Source organism: Drosophila sechellia, chromosome 2L (genome assembly GCF_004382195.2).
Source record: "Drosophila sechellia strain sech25 chromosome 2L, ASM438219v1, whole genome shotgun sequence".
NCBI lineage: Eukaryota > Metazoa > Arthropoda > Insecta > Diptera > Drosophilidae > Drosophila > Drosophila sechellia.
The window spans coordinates 13,920,294-13,926,479 of NC_045949.1; the positions used below are offsets into that span (position 1 = coordinate 13,920,294).

Here is a 6,186-nt window from a genome sequence, read left to right on the forward strand (position 1 = left end):
AATTCATACGTATGCACCTTCATACATATTCTATACGTATGTATATTTCGTACCTTCTTTCGTCTTAAATCAGCGGATCTCTGTTTTGGTTTCTGGTTTTCTCAATTTTCTTGCACACCAAAATCACCGATATTTCTGTTATTTGTTAAACTGTTAAACACTTTAGCATAGACGCTTTGCAATGCTAATTATTAAAGCGGTTACAATAAATTGTAATTGAATTTTATTATTTTAGCGGGATTTGTGTTAGCTGGCTATTCCATTCATTGAACAAAAAACGCGTCTGGCTTTGATTTACCGTTGTGCTGCGACGAATTTCACTTTCGACTCGCGAACGATTTGAATTGGATTGATTTGGTTTTGTGGAGGGGGGCTATGTTATTCGAATTCGATTCCGTGTTTTGAACGCCTGCAGTTCTCTAAACGAGCCTCAAACAATGCGCCCGTACAGAAAATATTGAACCTCGCTGGTTATTCCAACTCGTCCGCTCCGCACAACCGCACAAGCGCGATAATTTGAACCGAATGGCAAGACAGAAACCGAATTCGAGTGGAGCAGCTGCAAAGCAAAACCAGAAAGCAAACGCACCCCGAGCGTCAGAGATGCGTCGTTGCGGCGAAAAAAACCCGTTTCTGGCGGGGAAATGTACAAGCAAAAGCTAAAGAACAAAGAACTGCGTGAAACTGACCTATGTTTAGTTTTTGATGATATGTTGTATACTCTAAGTACGTACTCTGGGGTTTTTATATTTAGTTATCTGTCATAATGTTTTAAATTTTGATTCTTGTCCATACAAATATATAAATACATTTATTTATAAACACATAGATGCATATATGCATTTACAAATATCTAAGTACAGTAATAAAATTGTATTATTATTGTTCTAAAATATGTTGTATCAAATATGTTTTAGTTGTCCTTGTAAATTCTATTAATAAATGCACATAATCTATAATTATTTATAATTAGCCATCTAGCTGGTTACCGCCAAAGAATTGCCATTACTGCTGGCTGAGTAATAACAAACTGAGAGAATAAAAATTGGAGAGTGGAGAGTGTTATGTTTTTTCAGAAAATGTTGCTTGAGCAATGTTAACTTAACAGAGCTGCTGTCATGGAGAGTTTATTTTAGTTAGTAGTGTAGTTAACAGCGCTGCGGGAGGTTGCCACAAAAGTCGCACTGTTAAGTGAACTGGGCTTCTGTTATCATTCGTTCATTTTCGAACGAGCCCCAATAATAACATAATAAATTACTAAAGTTGATATAAAGCCGGAACTGCTTTGGCTTGACTTAATGTCACCACTGATAATGCGTCAACAAGACAAAGACTTGGGGTCTCGCAATCTTCTGCGGCACATTTTAGTTCTTATCAAAAAAAAAAAAGAAGAATAACCCAGAAAAAATAACCAGCAGCCGCAGCAACAACAACGTTTTGTTTATTCAATTTACAAGATGCCAACAGCTGGGACTAGAAATCAAACGATGCAGCAACTGAAACTATCCGAAGTTGCTGAATCCCTAACTAAATTTATGTAGAATATGTATTTGCTTACTCTAAAAGATAAAATAATTTAAATAAATACAATATATTTATACAAACTTCTTTTTGGTTTGGCCATCACATACCAAATCGCTTGCAACTTTCTGATTACAATACAAACGTCTCCCCCAAGTAAGAATATTCTTTTTAAGAGTATAAGAAAAGCAATCCCCAAGAAAACAAGAAACCAAAACAAGCTCACAACTTCACAAGAGAAAAGATCGGCTGGAAAATTATTGAGGATGCCGCTGGAATATTTATCAAACGAAATCGATGATAAAACGCGATGAAGACATATGGTTTACCCGACTTCAAAATCGACATGATGTCGACATGACGGATCGCTTCGCCCACATATGAAAACGGGGTCTGTCTCGAAGTCTGCGAAAGTTAAGAAAAATAAACCAGAATGAGAACGTGTGGAGAAATTTTAGAATTTAATAAATATAAGTTTCGAAATATTTTTAAGAACTTGTTAAACTGATCCTTAGCCATTCCTTTTAAATATTAAGAACAAACATAGTGACACATTTTCCACTTATTGTTGTACAACTTGGCGTATGGAATGGCCTTCCATCTAGAACTCTCCCACAACTCGCTGTTTTTGCCCCAACATCAACTTGAGGTTGTCAGAGACCTGAATCTTTGCACATCAACAGATCCGACCGGGCCAAAAACGCCTTTTGAATGATAAGTCAAAACGGCGGAAAATGAGAAAGAAAAACCTAAAGACAAGCACCCAGTTCCATTAGGGCGACCAAGGGAGCTGTGGACCCCAGAGCAATGTTGAACGTTTTGGACATATCTTTCGTTTACAACATTTACGACAGGAAGAAATCCATCAACACGATTCTTTTGGTCTAGGCCTGCCTTCGGGCCAAAAGACTTTCCACAAGAAAAGGCCAAAAGAGTGAGAGAAAAAACATTAAATAAAAGTTGCATTCAACACTCGCTTTCTTTGCGAGTCATGTTGTAATGGTCGCTCAAGGGCCTACAGACGACTGGTCGACCCTTTAGCATTAGTTAAAGCGTACACTGCAATAAAAAGTTTAAATTCGTTGCTATCAACTATTTTTAATGTTTTTACGATGAAATAAACAATTCCAAAAATAGTTTGCAACCTTAGTCGTCGTATATGTACACAATATATTTAAGAAAAGGTGAGCTTAGAATGATATAAACAAATATTGTTCCAAGTGCATTTGCACCCCATCCTTAACCACCAAAGCACATTTTACACTGTCACGGGAAATTATTTGTTTAACATGCAGGGCGCGTTTAAAATTACATGATGATGAGCAGCGTTTATCAAAAAAACATAACAAAATCAAGGCAAACCAATGGGTGTGCTGCAACCGAGGGGATTATGGACCTGTGCAGCTGCATTGCAGATCCTACGCAACTTTCAGCCTCCACTTGGTTTCTTCTTGATTACAAGTATATTTAGCTGCCTGTCTGGGGTCGTCGTCGGGGTCTTGATTCAATCGAACGAGCGACGAGACAACGATCCCCCCTTTTTTTCGCTACCCCGCCGAAGACCCACGCCCCTGGCCAATCATTGGCGCTGGCCAGCCAGCCCGTGATGTCTGGCGACCTATGCTGATTTCTCGGAAAGATGGAATTATGATATTTCTTGTGGTCACTCGATGATGAGTTGCCATTGTCTCATCGCTACTGGTAGCGAAGAAAAGAACTTCTGGCTTCTGTTGATTCTTCCACGGATACCTCCCACTCTCACAAAATGAATGGTAGACGGGCGGTTTATTACTTAATTGGAGCGATCGGAGGAAATATTATAATTGGACCACACTGCAGTTTGAAATGTTCGGTTGAAAAGGTGAAGAAGGAGGAACTTTAAAATTAGTAATAATTAGTTTTAATTCTTGATTTTTGGTTGGTCACTTAATGATGAATTCATTTCTAAATAACTATGAGAAGGTATTTATGCTGGTTACCTTAGATTAAACTATACACTATGACCCTTTGATCTTAATCACAAACTAACTACCTTTTACATCACAGATTCCATTATAGTGACTCACTCCTTGTCTGATTCGCACTCAAATTATAATGTGATAATTAAAGCTCATTACGATCAGGGAACGGGAAAAACTTTTTGCCAAAAGAGTCCGTCTCCAGACAGTGTTCCACTTCCTTGGCTCTGGCTCCATAAATATCCGAGTCGGCAGCGTAACGTAAATCTTCATTTAGTCTGGCTTGTTCCGAACTTTCCCTTTCCCCAGCTCCTTTCCAACTCCCCCAATCCGAAAGTTACGCCCTTCGTGGATAGTGGCTTGAGCCCAAGTAAAATTATATCTGCTTGCGACTCTGCAAATGTTGACAATTAATCACAATGAGTATGGGTACGGGTGTACAGTGCGCGCCAAGTCGTTAGCTCCGCTGGAATGCCCTATACCCAAGTACTTGATTATAGGGGTAACAATTTATTAGGTAATTGAATTTAATAAGTGTGTAAATATTTATGGGAATAAATAAATAGTTTCCCAAATTTGTTTACTACTTTCATACTACTACTTTTGGTAATCTATTTATAATTTGTTGCAGTTTTGGCTCTGTACCTTACTTATACTTTTATGGTCACTCTGTGACGAAACGCACTGCACTCACTCGGTCCGGTTTATAATTTACTCGACTCAAGATACCAATCCGTATGCTCCACCCCTTCGCACTTTCCGACACACCCATGCTCCATCCGCACTTGAAGACTTGAACTTAATCGCCTCAGAAAGTGGAGATAAGACTACCAAATCCCCCCATTTCCACTGCCCGGCTCTCATTACCGAGTAACGGTTGATGCACGCATAAATTAATTATTTCACAGGGCAATCAACGAATCAAATCCGAATCTCTCGAACTCGATCAGAATGCTAATGGCCAGATTCAGAACGAAAATAGAAATAGAAATGAAATGGGGAAGAGTAGCTCAGCGAAGAAATGTTTTGGTAATGTAAACAACTGATCAATGTGTTGGCGATAAGATACTCTTGAAACTAAGTTCTATATTCCGAAACGAATCTCAAGTACCCAGAACCGGTTAAGCTGGAAGTCCATGACAGCAACGCATCAAACATTAAGACCAGGGTCAAAGTCCATCCATAGGAAATCAAAGTGGAAAACGGTCTTTAGGATGAAATATGTTAAAGTTCTTCGGGGGTAATGAGCAGCATGGTGGGAAATGTTCAAGAGCAATAAAGTAAATTCCGTTATGTGTGGCAAGTTGATTTATTGGGGGTCAGCCTTAGCCCTCTTCAAAATGGCAATCAAAAAATTTTCCATCTTTGACTGCAACTGCTGTTCGGGAAGCAATTCACCCAGTAATTCGATATCGTGCTCTACGCACATCAAAAGTTATGTGGAAGGGAAATACCCACAAAAAACGACGAGTTTATTTGATTTTTCACGACTCGAGTCGTGTCAACGAGTCGACTCGTTGCTTTCACAAATTGAGCGAAAAGAATAAAATTGCGATTTCATAAGTCAATCTAGGTTTCAGGATGTATACAAATGCAAGACGCATAGCTTTAAAATTAAGTATCCAAAGATATTTATGATTATAATCAGTTAACTAATCACTTTTCCAATTATGTTTCCTCATCACTTGTTACAGCCTTCGCGCTCTTCCTGATCTTGAATAATTCAAATCTGAATACGAACATGTATCGGCGCAAAAATAGTCTTCGCCACTTGACCTACTCTCTGTGCAATTGGCGTAATTAAAACCTTCGAATAGAGGTCTTTAAGTTTACAGTCCAGAAGGCACGAACAACTAGTGCGACCCAGACATAGACCTTACACAATCGCCATGGGGAGATCAACCAAGCGATCCCGAGCACCGACCGACCCACATACCATTTACGGGCCAAAAATATGAAAATGGGAAAATTACTACATTTTCTCGGTACGAGCAACATAATCGCAAAGTAAGTGAAATTTTTCAGTTTGCCCAAGTTGATTTGCGTCATTCCAAAGGTCGCTTTCTGCACACCCTAATGGGTTAATTACGGATCAAGGGTTAAGCTGCTCGCAAAGGTTTTCCAGCATGGCACTCTCGCTGTTTTTTATTACAACTTTTAAATATTTGCCTTTTTCTCAGTCGACGTAAACACAAGGAAAATAGAATGCATCGTAAAGTGTTCTCACTTTCGGGTTGCATTCTTCTGCTCTAAAATAGCGTAAAATTAGCCTAAAAGCGCATAGAAGCCTTCACTCCCACGGTTCGTTCACTCAACAACTCGGAAACTATAAAATGCACGCGTTGCAGTCTAAGCAAAAAAAAAAAGAAACAAAAGATTTTTCTACAGGCTCGTGCAACGCAAACAGCGAGGGCAAAATACATACATTTTTCAGGCACGCACTCGGATGAGCCAGATGGTTGGAAAAACTTTTCCAAAGCGGGAAAAGCGTGAAAATAACGGCGCCATATAGGGTTGGATATTATGATCTAAGGAAACTGTGTGAAAACGTAAAAACTGCAAAAATAAACAGGGAAAATTGGGGATTTCTTGGGGCAGAATCGGGTAATCCATGATAATTTAAATTGTTTATAAATTTCAACTTTTATAATAAGGCTTTGTATAAAATCAATGCATTGGCCAGCGATTTCCTCGATTTTTTTTAATA

The 6,186-nt window shown here is 38.9% G+C and overlaps 1 long non-coding RNA gene across 2 annotated transcripts in view; it reads right to left on the bottom strand.

Annotated features, from left to right (window-relative positions):
* Positions 1-541, bottom strand: part of LOC116800461 — a 36,236-nt gene extending 35,695 nt beyond the window's left edge. The window contains exon 1 of one of the 2 annotated variants that reach the window (XR_004361415.1): positions 54-540. This is a non-coding gene — a long non-coding RNA (uncharacterized LOC116800461). Of the gene's footprint in view, positions 1-53 lie in introns of both variants that reach the window. The other variant, XR_004361414.1, reaches the window with a different exon arrangement.
* Between the last annotated feature and the right edge of the window lie 5,645 nt (positions 542-6,186).